General features: G+C 34.5%; 1 protein-coding gene across 5 annotated transcripts in view; it reads left to right on the top strand.

Moving 5' to 3' along the window:
- CALCRL (calcitonin receptor like receptor) overlaps nt 1-27,507 on the top strand; it is a 94,956-nt gene that overhangs the window by 20,752 nt on the left and 46,697 nt on the right. For 2 of the 5 annotated variants that reach the window (XM_057303325.1, XM_057303329.1), the window contains one exon: nt 6,748-6,889. The exons of the other annotated variants lie outside the window; for them this stretch is intronic. The gene's annotated coding sequence lies outside the window, so the exon portion shown is untranslated. The remainder of the gene's footprint in view (nt 1-6,747; nt 6,890-27,507) is intronic. 5 annotated transcript variants of the gene reach the window in all.

Below are 27,507 nucleotides of genomic sequence, written 5' to 3'. Positions count from 1 at the left end.
GCAACCTTATGAAGTCATTTCCTGGACCTTAGGGTATGCATTTAGCCCCCAAATTCTTGTTCCCTTGGCCAGAGAACTAGGAGTGTTAAATTAATTTGAATGGGTCCTATCAGATTTAGTATATCAGTAATTTGTTAATATTTGCCACAAACATCACACACACACACAAACATACATGTATGTATGTACGTACATATATATAATGTCTGTAGCTCACCTTATTATAACTATAAATATATATATATATATATATTTCTATATGGACATACATAGAAAACAAGTTATGTTTAATGTTGTTTAATAATAGAGCTAAGTTGCTCATTTGAACAAAATAACTTTCCTCTGTAGATTTCTTTCCTTTCTGAATCACAGAGTCACTGTTCTATTCCTATAAATGATTGTAAAATTTTCCCATAGTTGGTAATAAGAGGATAACACTTATAAATAAGGGAACAGGAAAATGGGAGGTAAGCTGTTCTAAAGATTTAAGTTGTTCTAGAGACTATTTTTAGAACTCCCTGGCCAAACAGTTTCCATTTCAATCCTGGGCATTAATTACAAGCTTCAGGGGCACTGGTGCCTCCAAAAACATCACTGGTGTAGACGGATATGTCTTTTTATTTATATTTAGCATTATACTTCCATGTCAGATAACATATTAATTATGCAATTATTATTACACCTCACAGCCCCCTTCCTGACAAAATTAAAGTAGTTCTCCTGTCCTCACTTATTTTTAGATTGCAAAGTATTTAACAATTCAATCATGTATCATCCCGATTAACTATAATAACATTAATGAAAAAAGGCTCCTAAATAATTTTATCGTAAATTCAAAGCTAAGTGACATAATTCCTTCTTCTGATTTTTAAATTCCCAAGTCATTCTGCTGGACCCAAAAATAGGCCCTCTATAATTATTCTTTTTCCCACAGCATGTCTTTGGGAACTCATCATTGTTGTTCTATCCTTTTACGTGTCAGCTTCCTTTGCACATTACACTTTATATGACTCACTGTTCCTTAGAGCAAGGTTGAATGCTCAAAATGCCTGCTTATATCTGACAGCTGGATTTTTCTTCCTGAGATTTTTTATGTGAAGTGGAGCCAGATCAATTTTTATAAGCCCTAATTTTGCTTAATGCAGACATATAGGAAAGAGCATAAAATGGAAGAAAATTCACTTACTAGGCAAAAACTGATTTTGACCTCCATTGTTTATGTGTACCAGTCATCTTCATGTGGAAATTAAGAAGCTTATATAATATTTTTTCTAAGTGTCTTTCCAACTTATAAATTTTAACATCTATTGGATACTGTGAAGGAGATAAATTGGAAGTGGCTTGAAAATGAAAGGTACAAATTTAAACTGTTTTCTCTTCATTGGATTGATCTCTGACTTGAGTAGTATTGGTAAGATTTTTTGGGAGAAGTTTATTGCCTCTTTTGTAGTATTTAAAATTTTATTTTTAACAAGTACAGTTGAAAGTAAATATGTGTTTAAATTTCAGCAGGAAAGTTGTTGAAAAATTGTCTGTGGGGAGATTAAAAAATTTAAATGAGAACCAGGATTGCAGTTTGCTATCATATTAGTTTGACTCATCTATGGTTTAATTTTAACCTAATGAAAGAAGCACAGAACTGAAACTTAGGGCACTCCTAGTATTAGCTCATCTACCCTGGCTGTGAGATGGGAGGCAAAAAGTCTCCTAAACTCCTACTTTCCAAATCTGTAAAATGAGCAATTTTCACTATGACTTCCCAGGTCCATTCAGCTCTGAGATTCTCGAACCTCTGAATGTAACTACGCTGAATTAAAGATAGGAACGAGATAAAATACTATCAGAAGTTCTTTGTAACAAATAAACTGATTTGTAATAGCTCAATTCTAACTTTGAATATTTTTGCACTGCTTTATTTAGATAGTCATCGATAAGACTCTGAAACTTGACCAATGGTTAAGAGGTGGGACAAAGAAAAAAATAAGAAGAATATCTCTGGCTAGATTGAATTTTGGCAATAGAAGGATCTGTTTCAGTTATCACTACAGTTTAGTAATCTTACTAAAAGTTCTTTCATGTCCCAACATAGCAACAATATTAATTTTTAAATTTCTAATAATTTGATAGTACACTTTCACATTTAAGTCATAATCTAACTGAAATTGAATCTCTGATATAAATTTTTCCTCCAAATTGATGGACAGGTGTATCAACACTTTTCATTAAATAATCTTTTCTATTACTGATTTGAAATTAAACTAAAGTGTTATATTTACTAAATTCTGTTAACAAAACTATTTTGGATTCTAAGGTCCATTTGTTTTTTGTTACTCGTTCACTTAAACTTTAGAATTATTCATTACCTTGATTACATCACATTTATAGATTATTTGGGAGATAATTAAGCATCTTCATATGTTTTAGTTTTGCATCTACTAATACAGTGTCTACTTATTAAAAATTATTTTATGTTTATAAAATAATTATATATTTTTGTCAAAATGGCTGTACCTGCAGAAATTGTAACGGTAATGCAATCAAATAGGATTTTTAAAAACATTCACTGACAGTCATTTGGACGGGAAATTTTTTAAATAAAATTTCACCAAGGTGCGTATTTTGTTGATAGAAGATTTTGAGCAGGAAAGACTTCACTGAAAATTTTCCTATGAAAAGATTAGAAGAGGTTTTCATAGTAGCCACGCAATCACTTCAAAGGAAAGGGAGGACAACAAACAATGCAGTTCTTAAAATGTCCTGTTCACTCAGTGATCTATTTTCTGCCTCTATCTTTCTGGCTTAATTACAATAAAATTAATTGGATCTGGGATAACATGACTAGATACTGCATATATCATATGGAGGTGAGCTGTTCGTGCTACTAGTAAGCAAATAAATGTAAGGCTTTATAAGCAATGTGTTGGAACATACCCAAAAGGCTTCTCCTTTGTTATTAAGGATAATAAATTATAAGGAGGTTAAGAAAGTTCCTTTGAACCTGGGGCTTATAATTCTATGTGTAATAACTTATATTTGTAATTTATGATCATTAACAAATAGCTTACTTTTATTTTTTGATAATGAAATTTTATTTTTGATAATGAAGAACATTATGCATTTGCAAAAACATAAGAGGTTGCCATTAGATGTGGGAAACCTCCCTAACCTTTTACAGGGATGCATTGACTCATAAAATTAGCAATCAGCTGCACAGAGAGTACTTATATTGAAGGGATTTTTATATTTGAAAAGCTTGTTCAGTGGGAGAGACCCATACTTAATATGATTAAGAATCAGACCCTTCAGGCCAAATCTCAACCAGAGGCCATCAGACTCCAGATGAATTCTAATAGTTGATGCGATGTGGATTTCCCCTATGTAGGAAAACCCCACATTAAAAGAAAGCACCTCCCCACCCCCACAAAAAACATTGTTTGTTTTGCTTAGATATTTTATTATTGTTTCATTTGTCTTCGATCCTATCTCCCAGGCCTTCCTTAAGCTTCCTTTCAAAGCAAATTAGCTATCTTTTTATGGAATATATCGATTTTGACAAAATCTTTCCTCTTCCCAAAATATGCAGACCTTAGCCTGAATGTGACAAAGTAAAATTATCAGTTAGACTATGCTATTTCATTTATACCTATCAGGATTGTAAACGAGCTAGTTCTTAGCTTCCAGGCCGCTCTTTCTAAACTGCCCATCTTTATATCTTTCTGAGATTATCTCATTTTCTGTTTCTGTTATCCCATCCGTCACAATATACTTATAAATGCCAGATGGGGGTTGCTTGGGTGGCTCAGTTGGTTAAGCATCTGCTCTGCTCAGGTTATGATCCCAGAGTCCTGGGATTAGCCCAGCATCAGGCAGGGAGCCTATTTCTCCCTCTCCTTCTGCCCCTCCCCCTGGTCATGCTGGCTCTCTCTCTTTGTCAAATAAATAAATAAAATATTTTAAAATAAAAAAAAAAAATAAATGCCAGTTGGGCAAGCCTTCCACTTTCTGGCTTGTTCCGTTAATGTATAGCGTCCTGCTAATATATTTAATGATATATTATTTATATGTCTATGAGCTATTAAAAAACTGAAAAACATTTACATGTATTGCTTCCTGTAAAAGTGAGCAAATTTCTACCTAAAGTAGTGGAAAAATGCCTAGGACCTAGGAATTAGAAAAGGATGTGGAATATGAGGAAAGCACAGTCATTTATTGTATTTTACAGGAAATTCCTGCGGTGGCTAAAAGTCCTTTGCTCTCTCAGACTGCTGTAGATATAAGACAAAGGAAAACCAACACAAACTGTTGTAGCTTTTAATTTGCTGAATCCAAAGTTTGCCTGCCATGAGAAACAGAACCTGGATTTAAAGGAAACTAAAGCTATGATTCAATAAACCTGGCAAATAGACCTGGTGACAATTCATTAACTCAAGCCGCATTTAGGCCCACTTTTATTGTTTTAGGCTGTTTTATAGGACTCCAAAACCTTAAGATGAAAATTCAACATTTCTGTCAAATGTTTTGTTTACATGACACCAAAAAGTAAGAAATTTAAGTAACCAATAACTATCAATTCCCACTGTAAAGAATCACCTCATTGGGCATATCACATTATAAAAATAAAAGTTGGCTACTATTAATGCGGCTTTAAGCAGGATAGCCCCTATCTATAAGGAAAAAATTATGCCATGCTGAATTTATTATTTTTTATTATCTCAAAATACAGTAAACTTCTTTTTCATATTTACTGCATAACTAGTACAAACTCCAACTTTAAATCATTTGGGATTCCACTTTATAGAGTGTGCTAATCTTAGTTACTTATTTCCAGAAAAAGTTTATTATTCCCTATTTACTCTCAATTTTTTCCGAAGACTTTGGACATTTAATAAAGGATCCAGATAACGTTGCTATGACACATAGGGTGCCACATCACTGTTAACACTAATACACACACACATATAAAATCACAAAATGCTTTAGAATGAATTTTCCCATCCTAAGTGTAAATTTTCTGAACCATAGCAGACCTTAGCATTTGTGGTTATATCCAGATCTTAAAAATATTCCTCAACAGTATCCTATTAAGATAAATTTTGTGTTTGCTTTACAAGGGAAAAATAATATTGAATACTTCTATAACATCTCAGATTCTACATTACATTTGCTAGACTATTTGGTGGAAAATTACATACAAACATACATACGTACATATATGTAACTTTGAAGAACATTAGCTGAACTTCAAATGCATTCTGAGAAAAAAATTCATGCAATAAAAACGAAGAGAAAGAAGTGTATTCACACAGATATATGAAGTTAAAAAGCATAAGACTATTTTCTGGGTTTACATTTTGTAATGCCTGGTTTGGAAAGGTCTATGTATCTTTGTAACCAGAAAAATTCTTCTAGGGGTACCTGGGTGACTCAGTCAATTAAGCATCCAACTCTCGATTTTGGCTTAGATCATGATCTCAGGGTCCTGGAATCAAGCTGTGTGTGGGGCTCCCCACTCAGCAGGGAGTCTGCTTAAGGATTCTCTCCCTCTCCCTCTGCCCCTCCCTCTGTGGGGCCCTCTGCCCTTCCCCTGCTTGCACACACACACACATTCTCTCTCTAAATAAATCTTAAAAAAAAAAAAAAGAAAGAAAAATTCTATTACATTCTATTATTATTTTCTATTACTGTCTTTAAAGGTCAAATTAATCTTTGCAAAATTTTAGAAGTGAACAGGGAATAGCTGTGTTTTCTCTGATAAGCCCTATTACCTGAATATTGTAATGTGAATTGTAAATTCTATTCTATTACAATTCTATAACTTGGAAGTCTTTGATGCCATTTCTGTGCACAGAGCTTTAAAAAGCCTTATATTCAATATTCTAATATATTAGCCTTATAGCTTTGTAGGACCAGAAGTATCCTTACAGATTTTTGATACAACCCCCTACATTTTTGAAATGAAAAACAGAGAAACAGGCAAATAAAAAAAATGGTTAAGAGAAAGAAAATAGTAAGCTGGTGTCACAACAAAAATTAATATCTGTTTCTCTTCAATATACTTGTATTGACTATTCTACAAGATGACTACAAACTACATAATCATGATTTTAGAAATTATCTATAAGCAACACTCCATTCTTCACGTAAACTTACTCTTTCTCTGTGTTCTTCTGGATGTTCTCTTCTATGGTGAACTTGGAACTTGAAGCATTCTCTGATTAAGGATATTGTTATCCTTAGGATCACTACGTTAGAGTTGATAAATCCCTTTCATGATACCCCCAAACAGTCACATCCTGTTCAGTCTGGACTTCAAGAAATCACCCTGTTTTAGGTTTATGTCCAATCCAGTGTCTGCTGAATTTGTCAAGTTATTTTCTAACTGACTCACATCATGTGCTGATGTATCTTAAACTTCAAAATAGTTGTTGCCTCAAGATCTTTCATGTAGTTACAGTGCAAACTCTGTTCAAATAAGTACTATGATTGTATCCCTGTTGAAAAAAATTGACCTATCAAATTTTTGAAATTGCTTTCCATACCCTGACATGAAAATGCTACCCAATTGACAGCACACACATGTGCATAGAGACTATAGCCACTGTGTTTATTCCAGGTCTCTTAATTGCCTATTTTATTGTATTTTTCTCTCTTTATGTAGCAACCTACTTAGCACCAGGGTCTTAAGTTTTATATTGACATTAAGTTTTATATTGAAAAATGTTTGACATAAAATTTATTTTATTACAGAAGATAAAGCCGGACTTAGCAGGGGCATCAAGCTGACTTCAAACACTGGTGAAGTAGACAAAAATAAAGAGAAAGCACAGACTCTGTTCATTTAATATAACTCCTTTAAGTCATTGATTTTTAAATCTGCCTGAACCCATAGGTAAATATATATTTTCTACTGAAATCTCAGTAATAAAGAGCACATGACCATTTGTGGATATAATTGGTGGTTCACATTTTATCTTGAAAATACTGTTAGCTCGGTTCACAGGATTTTGTATATCTGGGATGATTTCCCTGAGACAGCATAGGATAACAAATAGGGATTTGAGTTAGGAGACATGTTTCTAGTTTCTCCTCTGCCTCTGACTAGTTGCATTAATGTGGTCAGGACATTTCACGTCCCCGGTCCTGAGTGTTCTCATCTATAAAGTAAAGGTTTGGTACCTATTTGGTCTTGTTTATATTGTGAAATGATGTTATTTAAAGAGAATAATAAACACAAAATGCATATAATTTGTTCTCATCAAATAAAAGCTTTTGTTACTATTATTATTAATGAAACCATGAGGTCCTTCTAACTTTAATTTCTATGAACGGCATTGAGTTCAGTTTTGGCTGATGGTGTTCCGTTTTGGCTGATGGTGTTCCGTTTTGAATCATTTCAACAGTTTGTGTTTCTCTAGAATTGAATGTAAAAATATGGGGACTTACTGTGTATAGCTAGTATCAGGACAAAATACTGAGTTAAAAGTGTCGTCTATGATTAATTCACCTCAACTGTTAACTGGTCACACATGTATGACTTATCTGAAAGATACCTCACTACATAATCTTCCAAAAATCATGTTACATACTGTTTCACTAATTCTGAAAAAAAAAAAAAAAGATACTTTCTGGAGTCAGAAAGATTTCAAATTGTATGTGATTGTTAAAATGAACAATTTCAATGCAGTTGCATAGTATTATTTAATATGGTCCATTTTTTTTCCTTGAAGTATACTTTAATGCTCTTACTATAAGCAAAGAAACCAAGTTGAATGTAAAAGAAAAGTAAGGATTATTTATTTTCATATCGTCTCCCTGTAGGATCTACCGTGGTCGAGGGCACAGAGTAAGCAAGTGCTCCACAAACACGGATCTTTTAGTGATGGTTCTATTGGGGGGAGGGGAGCATATGCTTCATATTAACTTCAGAATAGTACTCATAAATATCCATATAGCCAGTGACTATTTGGGGGAGTGAAATATAACCGGGTCCAGAGGTAGGTCTAGCTAGCAGAGTATATTTAGGAGTCAGGAAGCTCTAGGTTGGAATCCTAGCTTGCTCACTTCACTAGTGAGATGACTTTGAGCTTTAATTTCCTTATCTGGAAAAAATAAGAGAGAGAATGTAATAATTTGTTACCCTCAGAATTGAATATGATAGTATGCTTATAGTGCCTAAGACAATGCTTGGCACACAGTAAACAATAAATGGCAGTTATTACTATGTAAATTATCCTATAATCCTGATTGCAATTGCTATAAATAACATCAAATTAAACCTTGGTTCATAGTTATTTATTTTAGATAGTATTTAGATATTTAGATAGCATATCTATATGTTGATATTTTGATAATAGATTATTGAATGCTACCTCAATGAATTCCTGACAATTTCTGCTTTCCTTTTATTAATTAGAGGAACCAGGATGAGATGCCTGGTCCAAACACCCTTCTTTTGTCCACTTTCTACTACCCTCCACCAGCATGTATATGCTTGAAAAATATACAGAGGAACTTTGAATGTTGCTGAAGAAGGAAATAGGAGGTTGATTTGTCTTGCTGAGACCTAACTTAGGCTGAGGAAGACATAAAGATTCAGAGCGTGGCATGGTGCTTATACTTAATGGACATTTGCACTGGTTTGAAGATTTTAAGGATCTAAGGAAGATGGAGGGAACATTTTCATGAGAAAATTAGTAAAACTCTGGTCAGGAATTGTGCTGTCTTAGGGCCCAGGTGGGCAATGCAGCAGGGAGCAAAGTTAGAGGCCTTTTTTTTCTTTCTTAGAGGTCATTTTCTACCATTTCTGCACAGAACACAGAAGGCACCTCTAGATTTGAAGACTTTGAGAGGATTAAGGTATAGTCTTGGTGATATCATTGTCAAGTTGAAGTACTGAGACATGGCTAGATTAAGATCATTTACAGTGATTCTAAGGGCAGAAGGCACAGACAAAGGAAGTCAGAATGCTAGAGAAAGAAAGGTATGGATTGGTGCTATGAAAGAGACTGACTTGTGAAGCACCGCTTTAGAGATTTCAAGAGACACTTGAGACTTTGCAAGATGCTGGAGGTCCTATGTTCTAAGGGCAGGCAAAATCAGAAATCTGTGGGTTTACTGATAACATGACTTGATATCCATAGGCTTCCAGGGCCTAACAAGAGTTCAGTCACATGAAAGAGAGTTTATTTAGTCTTAGTCTTTATTTAGTCTTATTGATAATTAAGATATTTCAATAGTATGGAACCAAGAGTAGGTTTCAAAGTGCTTGGATTTTGGAAATAGTAAGTGAGCTGTGGGATTACCTGCTTGATTCAAAGTATCTTGTGGTTTCATGTGAATCACTTGGCAATAAAGGAAGTGTATGATATTTCCTAATAAAGTTATTTTCAGATAGGAAAAAATGAGGATAGCTCCTTCCACTTGGGAGGTCTTGCTACTGTTCTATGTTCTATGGATTAATCTATTCATGGCTAAGATAGTTCTAGCTAAGAGGCAACATGTAAATTCTTGTAAGTCAGCACTCACAAGTCAGCATTTAGTGTGTTCAGAGGAAACTCTCCAATGGCTTTGAAACACTTAACTCAATTATTTCTCAAAACCCATGCAGCATTCAATATTTGATATGTCCTACTTAAAGATTAACTTCTAAGCATGTATGATTGATATCTTTATGTGTAAACAATTTAAGACTAGATATTAGAATTTTTCTTCCATTTCTTGTCTGAACACCAGCCTTTACCCACACTCTACTGTCTTATATCTCTTTCCTGTACATTCCAAAATTCTTTTCCTTTCCTAAAGATACCACTCAAACATATATACTCTTGAAAAGTAAGCTCATATTATCTCCTGTTGAGTTTGGACTCCCAATTCAGCCGCATGAAGCCCTTAATAATTTATTTTCCTCCTGGAAATAGATGACAAGAATTCGTAGTCAGTTTCAATGTATTCTTCCAATAGATTTTTTTTTTTTTTTTTTTTTTGGCCTGACAAGCTCTTTGTAGCTATAAGCAAATATGTGAAACTTGGCAAAGGCATCATGCATACTCTTCACCACAGAGACAGCTGCCTCTCCCTACTGGTCCACTTCTTTTCTTTTAAAAAATTATCAAAAGAAGAAGAAAAATAATTATCAGTATTAGCTTATTTGAGGTATACTTTCAGCCAGTTTTATTATAATGCTATTTTTACACTTTGAAAAAATAATAGTTCAATAAATAAGAGATTTTTCTGAGATATGCATTATAAACATTAAGTCATAATGTCATGAAAGAACTTTGATCTTATTCAGAACTAGTTATTTAAATGATTCTTTAAGGGACACACCTGGGTGGCTCAGTCAGTTAAGAGTCTACCTTCAGCTCAGGTCATGATCCTGGGGTCTGGGGATGGAGCTCCATGTCAGGCTCTCTGCTCAGTGGGGAGTCTGCTTCTCCCACTGCCCCTCCCCCCCATTCGTTCTCTGAATCTCTCTTGCTCTCTCACTCAAATAAATAAAATCTTAAAAAAATAAATGATTCTTTTAACCAAACTGATTCTTGATACAAAAGACAAACTTCTATCTTATATTCACTATCTTGGAAAGATATGATCTTTTAAAAACATGAAATAACAGATTTTATTAACTTCAACCACTCCATGAAAATGATTTTCAATGTTCTTATTCTGAAAGCTCTCTTAGAAATGTTAGCATCTATTAAATTTTATAGATTTTGGAATCACATCTGAAGGTTCAATGATTAGTAGGGCAAACAGAGGGTAAGTTGGCATTTGAGCCAGTCTCTGCTCCCAAAAAGGTGAGCATGTGACTCCAGAACTAAGAGTTATTAATCATAGCATTTTTTAAACTGCTATATTTAATGGCTTAATACTATGCTATTCATCTTTCTAATGCCTTCAGGCAGATACCATGGATCCTCTAGAGATAGATTTATGCCACTAGTTAAAATAATCTAAGGAAGGCCTTTTGAATGCATTTTAATTTAACCTCACAAATTGTTCTTCTGCAAATTAAAATATATGTCTTTGTTCTAAATTTTGAATAAATGAAATGGCCTATTCATCAATAAGAAAGTGTTTAAAGTGAGATAATTTATAATAACACCATTTATAAAGTTCTTGGAAATTTTTCTCCTGGTTTCACTTTAGATTCAAGTTCTGAGAATTGACTAAAACCTAACTGTATTAGTCTGCTGGAGCTGCTATAAGAAGATATCACAGACTGGGAGGCTTAAACAAATAATTTTCTCACAGTTCTGGATGCTGGAAATTCAAGATCAAGCTGTTGGCTGGTTTAGTTTCTCTTTCGGCCTCCCTTTTTGGCTTGTAGATATCCACCTTCTGACTGTGTCCTCACATGGCCTTTTCTCTGTGTGTGCGCATCCCTGATGTTTCCTCCAGTTCCATACTTATGACCTCATTTAACCTTAATTACCTCCTTAAGGACCCCTATCTCCAAGTATAGTCACATTGTGGGGTAGGGCTTCAACATGTAAGTTTTTGGAAGAAACAATTTAGTCCACAATGCCAATTTCTAAGAAATTATTTCAAAGAAGTAGATGTAATAGGTAAGAGTTATTTTAAAAATTTAAAGTTATCCCAGATAATAACTGAGTAGAATCCCTAAGTAGAAAATAATCATCATGTCCTCTATATGTCAATAACTCCCCAATTTAAATTGTTGTGTAAGAACTTCTTACATATCAGTCCTTCAAAAAGAATTTTCAGCCAAATATTTCATGAACTAGACATAATTAAAAACCCTTTTATGACTGAATGTCAAATTGATATCAGAAATACTACTCGTTTCCTCCCAGGGACACTATTAAATGCCACAATGGTTTATGAAAAGTTTTCTATATATTAGGAAGCATACTTTTCAGATCTATACTCTTCCTTAGATTCTTTAAAAAGATTTCTCTTTCCCTAGTTCTTCAATATTTTTCAAGCATGCCCCTTTAAAGAACAAATTTATTTTATTTTGTTTGCTGATCACGGCCTGAAGATAGACCTGCATGCAGACATACACATTTTGAGAAATGCTCACTGTTCTCTAGGGGTTCCCAAAACGTCTTTTCTGGTCAGAAATTCAAAGGCAAGCCTATAAGTACTGATTTTAGCCAAATCCCCAACATTTAGGAAGCATTTTTTTAAACATTTATCTAGATTTTTCTAATGTGGAATTGTCTCATATCCTATATATATCATATCTTGTCATCTAGAGCTCTTACACTTTGAATAATAGAATGCATAATAACCTCTTCTCCAGGAACTTCAATATATTGCTACTGGGGCTCTTGCTACTTCCTTCCTTCCCTATAGGGCTTGATTTGTCAGATTTAACTCTTAACCACAGAAATTATTGGGACATTACCAGTGTCTAACTCCTAACCAAATCAATCAATCAATCAACAAACAAAATGTATTTTATTTTCTAGGAAGTGGAATTCCAGAATGAATGGAGGTGGGGGGTGGAGGATGGGGGAGTGGGGGGTAGAGGGTGTGTACAAAAGGAATAGACTCATTTCTCTGGCTGCCTTAAAAAAACAAAACCACTTATCCTTATTAATTTCCTGATAAGCACAACTCTCAATCGTATGAGCTTCAGAAAAGACAGTAATTTGGGGATGATGTGTTTGTCAGCTCTGTCTGTTGAGTAGGTGATGATTGTTTCTGAATCCCATTCTACATTAATTAGAATCCCTCCATAGTCCTGGAAAAATATGTCTTAAATGTCAGTGTTTCCATGGGTTTTTCTTCAGCTTTTGTGTAGTCAATGTGGAGTGGGCATCAAGATAGCAGATGGCGTACAGTGCAGAGGTTGCCAGTCAGACACAATTTTTAGCCAGGATTCACATATGTACTTTGATTTGGGGTATGATTTATTCTATTATGATAAAAGAAAGATCATGTTTGCAATCTCATATAGATTTGGCAGCTAATAATTATGACTTTTCTTAATAAAAGTGGATTTAAATGAGTCCATTACGACATGCTGCTGTCTACATTAATATGTGAGCAGTGAATTTAAAATATAGTCATCTACTTATAACGTTATTATTTAAAGTAACTTTTATATTTATAAATGAAATATGGTTGACAAATAATAAGGAATTGAAAAACCTCCTTGGATAAAATACACTAATGGACTTTCTTGGACAACTACAATTATGCAACTTTCCCGTACTCACACTCTAATAATACATGGTGGAAGAAAGAACATTCCTCCCAAAAGTGAAATTTTTGTATAAATAAAATATGTGCTTACTGATGTCCCAATTTAGCTTTCCATTCCTCCTGCTGGGTGACAACTAACGATACCCAATATTAAATTTGCATTATAATGATCCATAATAATAACTAACATTTATTAAGTGTTTACTAATGTGCCAGAAAGTGTTCTAAACTTACTACATACAAATTTTTCATGTATTACATCAGCTCTAAATAGGATATAATATCATTATCCCCATTTTACGTAGAGATCAAGGTTATAGGGGTAAAACAATTTGCGTAAGTTTGATAGATACATAGTATCAACACAGACAATCGATGACTAACTCTAAAAAATAATCTTTCTCACTTTTCCCAAGATGTAAATGTTAACAAAGCAAACTCTGGGTTGCCCTCTCTGGTACTTTATATCTATTGAGACATAAATCAAAGTTTTTGTGTGTGTGTCAGCACACAAGTTATACCTTCAATAAAAAAGATTATTTCAAGGTAAGGCCAATGACAATTACTTTCCATAGATTTCTATCAGAATTGCAAAAGAGAAAAATAATTTCCTTATTCCTGCTGGAAACAGTCTGCCCCAAACCTGCTTTTATCTTTTTGGTGTGTGAATAACAGTGTGTTAAATGATATTATAGTCCATCCTCTTGCTTTCCTCTTATGGGGGGGCAGATAGATTTTACTTAACTTGTAAAAATTTAACAATTATAGGTAGAGCAGTCATCAGATAGAGCAATTACCTTATAAGATTTAAAATATAACAGCTGACAATAATCACATGTAATAGTTGTCAAGGAAAACAGAACGAATGTTTGAATCTCTGGAATTTGAAATTATGGTATGTTAGCATTATGCCTATTTGATATTCATGCTTTTCTCCCTGTCTTTTGTTACTTTTTTTTGCCGGTGTTACTTCTCTTCTGGAAGAGCCTCTTGCTGTCTCTCTCTCTTTCTCCCCCCCTCCTTCCCTCCCTCTCCCTCTCTCTCACAGTTGCTTAGATCACAATAGTATCTTCTTTATTGGTCCAGAGGAAAATCCTGATCTTAACTAAGATTATTTCCTGAATCAAAACAAATGAGTTTGAAAAACTGATCCAGTGGAAGGGGTAAATCTTTGATGTTTCAAACATTTTCCCAGGGATTTCGGGGCTATTATCCATCATTGTTTGGTAAACCGAGTCAATTAAAGGCATTCACATGTAAAACATTTCTTTACAAAGAGCTCACAGTGACTGTTAGAGTCTTGGGGCAGAACGAGGGGAGGAAGAAATAGGAGAAGGATAGGCTTTTAACCAAGAGTAATTGTAAACACTTTATAAGATCTGAATTAATTTATTTGTACTCTCTTTAAAATGTAATTGCTACTTAATTTTTAGGAAAGAATTTAGGAAAAACCAAATTATATATCTCCATGAAACGTTTTAATTACAAACCGTATAGAGCATGGAAAATGAGAGGCTAGAATAAAAATGTTAAAAAAACACTGCATATTTAATCTCATTTTTTTCTTGGTCTAGCTTGTTCTTGGTCTTAGCTATCACTGGAGTTATAATCACTTCGTCCACTATACAGTGATTAAAATACTTAGTTTCTTTTACTAAAATTTTATTGGTAACTTTTCTGAGATGGGAGAATTTGTAGATGAATTACAATAAAATCCAAAAGTTGTTCTGGATTATCATAAGAGCAAAAAATAAAACTAGGTGCAGAAGAGAGTTTTTAAATTTCCATTTGTACAGAACAAAGTACTCCAGTGCTAGATTATAGTGAATTCATTTCTTTATTTCTGCAGGAGGCCTTTGGGCATCTGTATCATCCTAACTTATCAAAAGGAAGGTATACAGCACATTATAGAATTTTATGAGCATCATCTGAGGCATCTTTGGGGTTTATTTCTAGATTCTCTATTTCTAAATAATGTTTCCTAGATGTGTTGACAACTCATTTATTAATTAAGTCCTTGAGGAGAAAAGGAGAAAAAAAAAAACTCCCTATAGCTAAAAACAAAATCCAAAATTAAGTTCTTTAAGTATATCAATAAATATCAAAATAGCATTATTTTGCAAACTGTAATATTTTGTTGCCTGTTTATCTGAAATAAATAGGTGAGGAAGAGTTCCTTTTTTTTTTTTTTTTTTTAGTTTGGCCTTCAACACTTAATGTATTTGCATGAATATATATATCTTGAATATAGTAACAGTATTTTCCACTCAGAGCAATAGAATTAAAGAACAAAAAAGAACCTTAAGAATCTAGTCCAATACCCTTATTTTACAAATAAAAAAACAAAATTGAGACCACCAAAGATAAATGCATTTGCTCAAATTTTATACAGCTTGTTTAGTAACAGAACACAAGACAACAGGTGGAGGTGAGAATATTAGTAACCTTAATGCACCATGCACAAGAAGCCATAGGTCACAACTGTTGCTAGAACCAGCCCTCACTCCCTTTCCTCTGTGATCCTCAGGTTTGGTTAAAATCTGAACCCTGGGTTTATTCATATTTAACCAGATGCTATTTGAATTTCTTTAAAGCAATATTTTACCTAAATATATGCTTACTGCCAAGGAAAGCTTTAATAGCAATCATATATATTTATATCTCACTGTATCTCAGTCCTCACCTCATGCCCAAAGACTTCTCATTCTTTTATTTTTAAATTTGTATTTTTTTCTCTTAGAATACGAAATCAATGTTATCACAAATTTCTAGGATTAACAGGTTAAAATACACTACTAAACTTTGAATATGCACTATTTAAGAATTAGAAATAATAGTTCATTTGAAACTTGGTAACTTCTCCATTTTTGATTGCCATCATATAGTTACCTACCCATTTTTAAAAAATTGTTTTCAGAAGCATGAGAGAACACTTTTCTGACTAGTTTAATAGTGTTTTTCTTTATTTTACAAATGGGTGGGACAGGGGCGCCTGGCTTGCTTAGTCAGAAGAGTGTGCGACTATTGATCTCCAGGTCGTGGGTTCAAGCCCCACATTGGGTGTAGAGACTATGAAAAAAAAAATACTAAAAAAAACAACAAACAAAAAAACAAATGGATGGGACAAACCATTTTAACTTTTATTCTTCCTAAATACACATGAATTTTACTTTGATCAGGTTTTGTAAATCATTAAAACAATGTTAATTTTTATAACTATGGACACATACCTGGTAATGGCTAATATTTACTTATTCATTAAAAAAGTTACCAAAGGATACTACACACCAGGCAATGCCCTAGAGACCTAAAGATTAGGAAGGCAGTGCTCTCAAATAGCACTTCCCCACATTTAGTGGGGAAGGCAAAAGATCAGATCTCACCAAATCTAGTGTTACAACGTACTATTAGAGGATGCATAAAAAAAGAACCACGAAGCCATGTGTGGTGCAGGCATAACGTGGGGAGGGGGAGAGACTACTAGCATAAGTACAGATTTCTTAAGGATGGTCAAGTTAAAGTTAAGTCCTGAAAAGACAGTAATGAGATCCTTCATAAAGCAGTATTAGCATTATTATGTAAAAGTTTATTTTTTTCCAAAATTTTCCTCTTCTTACATCAGACGAAAAGATTTTCCAGTTGATTAGTTAACATGTCTTTTTAGGAATGTTGATTCCATCACTCCTTCCCCGAGTAGGAAATAAAACAGGAAAATAGGTCCTATCTTCTAGTTTTAGCTCCCTCTCTTTCTCTCTCTCAATCTCTTTCTCATACACACACACACACACACACACACACACACACACACACGCACACACACAATCTGCAGAAGGGGACCAAACCACATTTTTTTTCAGAGACTTATTTGATCGCTTATTTTAAGTACTAACCATAGCATTACAAACTATGGTTAGTTAAAAATCCATAGAAACCAACCAACCAAGGAACAATATTAGGTTCCCCTATACTTCCTTTTTTTCCCTCCTTTTTCTTACCAACTGGTACCCTTTCTTATATAGAGGCAGTATCCTCCTAAGATTTTCTTCATGATGAAGATATATAGCAGAAAATTTCAGTTTCATTTGTAAACTGAATATTCTGTACATCTTTACTAAAGAATTCATTCCCCATTTTTAAAAGCACATTTTTTCTTACAAGCAATTTTCATAAAATAGTAAGAACTAAGTCAAAATATATGCAATTTTACAGAATAAGAAAGTATTTCTTAGCTTAAAAATCATTTTGTTGTTTTTATTATTTCTTTGCCACACACAGACATATCAACTTTTTTTTTCCCCTTGGGATGGTAGTGGGTGGTCCAGAATCAAGCTTTGACAATAAGTATGAAGTGATAAAGCCCCACTGCATCACAACCCCATATTGGCACTATTTTATACTAAAAGACAACATTATGTTTTAAAACACAAAACAATAAATTTTATTTCATTAATTAATAACAAATTATTAATTTAATTATTTTAAGTGTTTTTTATGTGTATATTATTACGTTTTGATTATTTTGGACAACAAAATAAGCTAAATCAAGAGCTGCTGCAGGCTTTGCTTTCTTTCTCCTTGAACCATTTACATTTTGCGCCTGCACCATTTTATCTCCAACTAATGTCTCCCTGCTATCAATGCCTCTGATACCTTCAGTTTCACTGGTTTCTTCATCCAGGAATTGATTAAGCAAATAAAAGCAAACAGTTGATAATGCAAAACAAGTCTTCTTAAGGTATGTGTTTGTGAAAAGCATAAAAGACTTCCCTTCTTACATAGTGTTGTTCTGGGGATCTAAAGAAATGATGTGAGAGATTTAACCACAGGTATTTATTATCATTTTTAAAGGAAAGTCCTAATATATATGGGAAAAGGCATAAGAGCAACGGTCAGCAGTCTTATGTACCAAGCAAAGTAGTTTTGATAAGAAGACAAGTGCTTTTGAAAACAGTGCCTTTTGTCACACTCCCTTGAATACGGTAATCCCATGCCTATGATGGCTGATAAAGTCCTTTTGTAAAGAAAGCTGGGAGTTGGCATTGTGAAATATCCATATACAATTTTACTTAAAATTACAAATTTTGTCACTGGGACCAATTAAAGCGAACCAAGGCATTCCCTCTCTGCTGCAGGGGAAAGAGATTACTTCTTAAATATTTGTCACATCCCATAATGTGATAGGTTATTATGTGAGTATGTATTTAAGTGACATTGTATCATGCATCTGAGAGCTAAAGAAACCCAGGGAGAGGGGCACCTGGGTGGCTCAGTCAGTCAAGCATCTGCCTTCCACTCAGATCATGAGCACTGTGTCCTGGGATTGAGCCTCACATAGGGCTCCCTGCTCGGTAGGGAGCCTGCTTTTTCCTCTCCCCCTGCTTGCGCTCTCTCTTGCTAGCTCTCTCAAATAAGTAAATGAAATCTTAAAAAAAAAAAAAAGAAACCCAGGGAGAGTTTGCAGGTTAAATTTCTGCCTGCACTCCCAGTTAGTAGATATGGCAGCTAGTATCCAAAACCAGGGATGCAATAAGCTGTGCTCTCTGCCCTGCATCTTACCTTCTACCGTTTTCCTGTCTTTTTTTTTTCCCAATTCAAGTCTGTACTGTTATTTTTTTTAAAAAAATTTGTTGTTATGAGCTGCCAAAAGCAGCATACTGTTCAGCTAGGTGGACTGACTCTTGCCCCAGAAGGGCACATGTGAGTTTTCCAGCCAGAGCTCCATCAAGATGGCTGTTGAACTGTTTTTATCTTTTACTGACTTTCGTCATCGCCTTCTCTTTTTCCCCTGAGATTACCAGGGTTATTACTGCTCAGAAAGAACTTTTGGTGGGGGAAACACTCCTGATTAGAAAGACAAACACACGTAGTACTACCACCCATGTTGCACTTTGAGAAACTGGCCCCAACAACGCATGAGATTATTTGAAGTGACCAAGTTGGACCTCAGGATGTCATGGATCTTTTCTTTTCCTCCAAAAAAAGGAAAAAATAAAAGATCAACCTATTAGGTACTTAGAGAACCATTCCATATGATGAATCAGTTTTATTTTAGGTTATTTTAACTTTTATTTTTTTAAAAAAGTTAATTCTCTACAGTGATTTTTTTTCTCTTTCTTAGGAAAAAATCCTAGTTTAGGGGACAGATATTACACTTGAGTGTTTTGGGAAATCGCCTCTTGTTTCTTTAGGGTATTTTGCATTTTCATGAAATGCATTGTCTTAGGATGCAGTGAAAGAGGGGGCAGTCAGGTTAAGAAAATGTTTTACTATTGTTGTTAAGTCCTCCTACACCATGTCAAGCGTGACAGGGCATTTTTTTCTTTAACACATCCTGGTCCAGTGAAGGCTGAGATTCAGAAAAAGTGCTTGACACAACAATTTAGCAGGAAAGAAAGCTATTTTAAAAGTCTTTTGGGAACATGTTTGTGAAACAGGAAAAAACATACAATTGAGTTGATAATAGCACTCAGTAAAGGTTAGACTCACTGAAATGGATTTGCCATCTTTTTTCACAGGGAACGCTTTCTTCTTAAGCAGCAGTTCTCACTTAAGCAAGGCTTAATTCAGCAAGGAGCTTCTTCCTGTGCAACTGCTTTTGCACTGGAAAATCTATTTTTAAATTACAACCCAGACTTAGTCACAGGAGTAAATAATTAAAAATAAGCTGTGCTTGGTATGTGCAAAATTACAGCAGTTTATAGAGTGCATCATGGGACTCTGTGCCTAGCAAAGGTCCAAAAGACATAGCAAGGTTTCCACTCATTAATTCCCCAAAGAATCTCGAGTTCCTCGCAGGCCTGCACCTTTACCTTCACTCATACAGTCCTTGCTCATTCTGGACCTATGCTTTTGTTTTTCTAGTTCCTTGTCCCTAGAAACTCTACCTCTGTCTTCTACCAACACACATTCTTACACTGAGTTCCTTCAACACTAATGTTTTGAAATGTGCTCTCATTCCATTCACATACACATCTCAGAATACACTGTCTACTCCCTTCCCGTTATGACAGTCCTTCTGGAGGAAATTTCGCCATTTGCTATTCTATTATATGACAATGGGTGTGAACTTTCCATTTCAAAGCCCTCCCTTACTGCTTTCCAGAATCATCTAGACAAACTCCCAGGGACTTTCTTCTTCAAAATGTCTGCTCTGTACTCAGATATTTTCCTACCACCCCTTTTCCTCTGCCATATCCCTTATATTAGTGATTGGACCTTACTCAGATACTCATGGTAGAATCTGGGGACTGTTTAGGTTTCTTATACTCCCTAAATTCTCCTGTTCTCACAGATTAAATATTTTTAATATCTCTGTTAAATATTCCTTTCTGTCCCCATTATTATTATTCTTAGTTCTAGCCTTCATGATTATTTTCTTGCTTCACTTACTTACAAGTCACTACGGTATTTTGTCTCTCTCCAACTACCCTTATTGCCACCTTTGAATTAATCTTCTTTCTTTCTTTCTTTCTTTCTTTCTTTCTTTCTTTCTTTCTTTCTTTCTTCTTTCTTTCTTTTTAAGATTTTAGTTATTTATTTGACACAGAGAGAGAGAGAGAGCACAAGCAGGGGGAGCAGGGGAGCGGAAGAGGGAGAAGCAGGCTCCCTGCGGAGCAGGGAGTCTGATGCAGGACTCTAACCCAGGACTCGGATCATGACCTGAGCTGAAGGCAGTTGCTTAACCAACTGAGCCACCCAGGTGCCCAATCCTCCTGCTTTCTAAAACGAAAAACTTATCATAGTGCTCTATTATTATTATTATTATTTGTAGCAGAGTTAGCAAATCTTTGGGATACATGTTATTCCTTAGGATGGTGGCCATGGCAGACATACTGATGGATCAGTGCGTCTCACTGAATCTAGACTCAAGCTTATTGCTGCTAATCACAGTCCTGCTAATCATAGCTACAGCACATCAGAGCAGGCATTCTAGATGAAAATCTCTAGTCTAGAGCATTAAATAAAAACTCCTCAATATGACAGAAAATACCATCTCTAATTTGCCTCTCTGTCTCCCTGGAATGCCTCAATCTCTTATGTACCTGCATCTTTCAAGTATCTGGCACTTCAAATTACTGATTTTTTAAAACGCCACTCAAGTGTCATATTTCCTGTCTCTCTCACTCTCTCCACATGCATGTGTGCGTGCACACACACACACTCATACATAAACCACTCCCATGTAAAATGCATCATTCCATCTGATCAAACACTAAAAAATATTTATTATCTATAACACTTCATTATCCAAATTTGTACATGCCTTTCTTCTGTTACAAGGCTTTAACCAACTCCAAGAGCAAAAATTATATCATTTCTGGATCCCCAGCACTTAACATTGCTTTTGGAATATATTGGGTTCTAAATAAATGTTTGAATGAATGAGTAAATAAATGAATATACTAAAAAATACAAAGGTGGAACTGTGTTTAATGATTGTAAAATAGAGATCCTGTAAAGGAAAACATTTCAGGATTATCAGGGTGCCCGTGTGGCTCGGTTGGTTAAGTGTCTTCCTTGGGCTCAGGTCATGACCCCAGTGTCCTGGGATTGAGTCCTGCAAGGGGTGGGGGGGGGGCTCAGTGGGGAGTCTTCCTCTGCCTCTCCCTCTGCCCTTCCCCCGCTCCTGCACAGGAGTGCGGGCACACACTCTCTCTCTCCCAAGTAAATAAATAAAATCTTTAAAAATTTGCAGTATTATCAACACTGTTTGCTTCTTTACAAAAATAATGGAAAATGTGAATTTTAAATGAAGTGTGCATTTACCTGAGACACACCCATTGATATTTCTCTTTCCTCCCTCCCTCTACCTTCTCCCTTAGCTCCTCCCTCTCTTTTTTCCATCCTTTTTTCACTTTTCTTTTACCTAGTAATAACTTCATAGTAGGGAAACAGTTGGGATGTAAGCCTTTTAACTTGGGTTAATTTCAAAGAATAAACTAAAGTTCCTTAATTTTTCTTGCTAATATTCCCATTTGTTTTTTCTTGTTATTGTTTACAATAACACAATTTAAATATGTCACAAGTGGAATACAAATACCTACAATTTTTTTGTACATAAATTGTCAGTTTTCCACCCCTGTAAGAAAAATAAAATAAGACTGTATAAATGTAAAGAAAAGAAATTACTGACAGGAGAAAAGAGATAAACAATAATAAATTCTTTAAACCTAAGGAATATTTTCTAAGTTTATCACAATAACTTTTGCCCCAATTATGCATAATGGTTATTTTCTATAAACTAGAATTTTTATCTCGAAGGAAATATAATATTTTTGTGTATAAGTTGAAAAGTAGTTTCTGAAAGCAAATTTCGAGGAAAATGTACTTTTCTTTACAAATAAAATAGTTCTAAACATGTAAAATAAAGTTAACGCATCAAATTGAAGGAACAATTCAGAGTTTACATCCGTGGGATGCTCTGTAAATTAGGCAGGCTTTTGCTCTTTGTGTTTTGTTTTACAGTGTGAACATTATCTCTTGACAAAGGAGAGAGAGGAAACTAGATGTTCTGCTCAGCACAAATCTTCCCTTATATACACATACCTTTTTTTCTTGCATTTACTTTTTTAAAAAACAGCTTTATTAATGTATAAATCACATGCCATGTAATCCACCAGTTTAAATTGTATAGTTCAATGATTTTAGTATACTCAGGATTGTGCAACTATCATCACAATCTAATTTTCGAACATTTTTATCACCCTAAAAAGGATCCCTGTACTCACTAGCAATCAGTCCCCATCACCACTCTCCCTCAGCCCCATGCAACCACTAATCTGGTCTCTGTCTCTATAGATTTGCCAAATGCTGGATATTTCATATAAATAGAATCATATAATATCTGTCTTTTGAGATTGGCTTCTGTTACTTAGTGTAATGTTTACAAGGTTTACCCATGTTGTATTACTACTCCTTTCTTTTTATTGCCAAATAATATTCTATAGTATGGATATATCACATTTTATTTATCCATCCATTAATTGATGGACATTTGAGTTGTTACCACTTTTCAGCTATTAAAAATAATACTACTATGAATATTCATGTACAAGATGTTTTTGAACATATGTTTTCATTTCTGTCAGATATATACATATAACCAAAATCAGAGGATTATGCTAATCTGACCAGATTTCAGTGACTTCCTACCTCAGTGACCAGGAGGACAGACTTACTTGAACCAGAGGGTATAGATTCTCTACTGGAAAGAGGGGTTCATTTTATCAGGGAAAAAAAGAAATTGTGCTGGATTGACAGTATCATCAGAGTTCTTGAGCTTCCCAAATACTGAGATATCCTAGGAGGTACCGTGTAAATTTGATTTTTTAAGAAAAATTGAAAGTCCCAAATAACAGAAATACAGTGTTGATGATGAGCTATTATGTTAAATTAATATTCCAGGGGAATTATACGTTTTCTGATTTTATTGCCTTTGGAAGAAAACATGTTTTCACATAGAATTTGACTCCTGACTTTGTGAAAGGGAAATAGGTGTAAAGCTCTTAGTCCAAAGACCTGGAAAGATATGTTTTGTTTCTATGCTCTTTGAGCAAGCAATTCTTTCCATATTAGATCTCCTGGAGGGAGAGTGTTTCCATCAAGTACAAAGCATTTTTTTCAGTCTCCCTCCCACCTTTTACTAATTGGGCTGAGAATTGGCCACTTGCCTCTTTCAAATAAAAAGAAGGTGACCAAAATCACCGGAAAATGGCTAATCATGCCCACAATGGGAAAATTATTCCCATGAGTACATACTTCAGAGTGTAAAATGAAGCCCCAAATTTAATCACAATTTTATCTGTCTTTAATGGCTATTCAGCTATTCAACCTGGAATGTTCATTAGATAAGCAAGTAAGCATAAGAGTCAATATTTTTTTTTTCGCTCCAATACAGATCAGTAAAGACTATTATAGTCAACCTAAAATTGTACTCAAATTTGGGAGAGTTTATATCTTGTTTTTAATGGATTAGCGTGTTATATTCTTTAAGATGTGACTATTTGATTACAATGTATACAAACAATTTGCTAGAACTTTAGTTTATATAAGTTCAATATTAGGAAATACACAATTATGTTAACTAAATGGACATATTTGGGAATATACTTGTTACCATTCACTTTGATATTTTCATAACTGACTTAAATGACAGAAAAAAACCCCAAACGTATTATTTCTAAAGAAGATAAATTCACAATGCATATGACCACCCCTTGAAATATAGGGTAAATTTTCATTTACAATGCTATAGAAATTGTGGCTAATAACTTAAAAACATGTATGAGCTTGGTTACGTTTCTAAAAATTTTAATGTGATAGAATAATAACAGTAATAACAATAATATCTAACTTTACTGAGTTCTAAAAAGTCTGTACATTATCTCATTTTATTTTCACAATAGCCTTCTGGTGTAGGGGCTATTTTGCAAATGAGAAAACTATTCTTACAGAAGTTATTTAACTTGAAAGTGTGAGGTCGAGTTGGGTTTTCAAATCAGAATTTGTAACCAGTACAACTCTTGCCTCTACTATCACAGTTGTCCCTCTATTAGGCTAATTATTAAATACCAGGTAGATGTTACTTTATTTTACTATCTCCCTGGAAAAGGGAAAATTGTATCATTGGTCAGAAGGGCAACATTTATAATATATATTTTTTTAGCATGTAGAATTTAATAGTTGTAGTTAAACTCAGATGACTCTTCAAAATAAAATAGTTTCTGGGGGTTTTTATTGACTTTTTAAAATTGGCTATTAGATGTGCTTTTATATACTAGGTCATAATATTTTGATGAATTAAATGTAATAATCTTTCTTGCTATTTTATTGATTACCTTGTTGAGTTTATGGACTGTTGAATCATTCCTTAACATGTCTTGTAATTTCTGGAGCTGTATAATTTAAATTTTTTTTACCTATGTCATTTCCTGTTAAATGCAAAAGAGATAAAAACCCAATGTATCCCAAATTCATAAATTGTTGGCTTCCGGTCCCAGGAGCATTTAGGCTATTTCAATGTTGATGACGATAAGTATAACTTGGCTTAGATGAATTAATCCAATCCCATTCTGAAGAAGTCTGGCAAGGGGGATTATGAAAACATATGTTTGCTTTTCTAATTTCATTTTTCTGCGGTGGAGAAGAGAGAACTAGACTTACCCCAACTGGCCTTTCAAAAGTGAGAACAGCTCTTCAGTATATGAAGAGGTGAAATCAAGATGTGACTTCTTTTGGCCTAAATACCTTTTCCCTGAATTTTCATGTAGCAAGAGAAAAAAATCATGGGTCTACATTCCACTGTCTTAGATTCAAACTCAAACTCCTTTGGGCAATTAGAAGGAGGGGACCTGGGGAAAATCTTCCTGACCTAGAAAAAACAGTGTTGGAAAGTTTCAGTTTCAAGGATATTTTGGATTTGGGTTAGTTTGAACAAAAGTGTCCCTCTTGCCTTTTACATAAATTTTGAACCCTTACCCAAGGCTTAAATTATCTTATTCTACTCTTTCATTTTACAAGTGAGATACCTGGGAAGGTATGTAACTTGCTCAAGCTCATTGAATGACCACATATTGACTGAGCACCAGGACTAACTTCCTATCTTAAATGTTGGTGAAATCATCCCTCTTTAGAACCTTATGAGTGAGTCCTATGGACTCTGTTTAAAAGTAATGAAATAAACCACTAAAATAAGATTATTCTCTAACTTTATATTTTTGTTGAGGAATTTTAACTTATATTCACTTCCATCTCCCTACACAACTAGGTGAAAGTAGATGCTCAATAAATAGGGTAAGATGACTAATTGAAATTTCCAGAAGTATTTCTTAAATTAAAATGCATGTGGTTTTATCCTGGCATCTTAACAGAATGGCAAGTCTGAGTTGTAAAGCTGTTTACTAATATAAGTTTAAAAAAAGTAAAATATCCCAGCCTTACTAAGACAAGGAATCAAAAAAAGAAATTGCGTGAGAAAAAATAAAAATGCGTTTGATAAATGAAAGTGAAATGAAATGTGAAAATTGGATGGTTAGGCAAAATAACTGAATAAGCAAAACAGAAATGTATCCTGCACCACTTTCTATATTTTAGTTACCCCCCCCAAAAAAAAAAAAAGGCTCAATTCTCTGAGTCAATAGAGTTTGGGCAAAGGGCTTCAGATTTAGAGTTGGAGAATCTGAATTGTTAGACTGGGATCAGCCCTAAGCATCTGTGTGCCCTTGGCCAAGTCACTAAGATATGTATGAGATACGAGATAAGAGTAATATTCCCATGACTAATTAAAATTATAGAGTAATAAATATGATAGCAATAGCTAATGCTTATTGGGTGTTTATTATAAGTTCTTTGTATCTATGATGTAATTCAACATTTAAAACAACCTGACAAGATGAATTATGATAAAAATTTTAGGCAACATCAACCAAGCCACTATTTGTGTACTCCTTTCCCTATCAGAAAATAGTGAGTTTAAGTGTTATAAGAACTGGAGTTTGAAGCTATGCCTCTCTGACTCCAGCACACATCTTTCAATAAGTATGCAGTATAGAAGAGGGAGCTAAAAATTAAGTATTCATTTTCTAGTTGGTAAACCAAGCAGAAAAGAGTTGAAATGATTTTCTTAAAATCACCTAACAATTTTGGAACAGCTGGAAGAAATTCTGCAGCTCATGTGATTGCCTTGCCCTATGATAAATGTATGCTAAAGTTAGGAGGAATGACTGGCCAATCGTGAAGCAGAAAGTTACCACTTACATCTGATGGGAAAATATAATTTTTTGACCAGGTGAAGATTTGTCTTCAACGGGCTGTAACAAATTGCCACACATGTAGTAGCTTAAAACAACACACATTTATTATCTCACAGCTCCATAGGTCAGAAGTCCTGTGGGCTTGGCTAGTTTCTCTATTTCAAGTCTTACAGGGCCCAAATCAAGGAATTCTTTTCTGGAGGCTCTGGGAGAAAATTTACTTCCTGATTCATTCAGGTTGTTGACAGAATTCAATTCCTTGAGGTTGTAGAGCCAGAGTCCCTGTTTCCTTGCTGGCTATTAGTTTGAGAGCCACCTTTATCTCCCAGAGGCTTCCTTCCGGTCCTTGTATGTGGGCTCCCTGGCAAAGCCATCTACTGTGTCATGTCTCTTCTGCTTCCTTTTCTTCTGTTGCATCTCCACAGCTGACCATTCAACCTTCCTCTTCTACTTTGAAGGGGTCAAACGATTAGTTTAGCCTACCAGGATACTTCATAGCAATCTATAAGGTCCATAACCTTGAAATGACAGATTCTGGGGACTAGAGCATGGAAATACGTGGAGGCTTATTATTCTGCCT

The sequence above is a fragment of the Ursus arctos genome, unplaced genomic scaffold, assembly GCF_023065955.2.
Source record: "Ursus arctos isolate Adak ecotype North America unplaced genomic scaffold, UrsArc2.0 scaffold_1, whole genome shotgun sequence".
Lineage (NCBI taxonomy): Eukaryota > Metazoa > Chordata > Mammalia > Carnivora > Ursidae > Ursus > Ursus arctos.
Note: the sequence above shows the minus strand (reverse complement) of the source record. Positions and strands in the feature narration are given on the sequence as shown.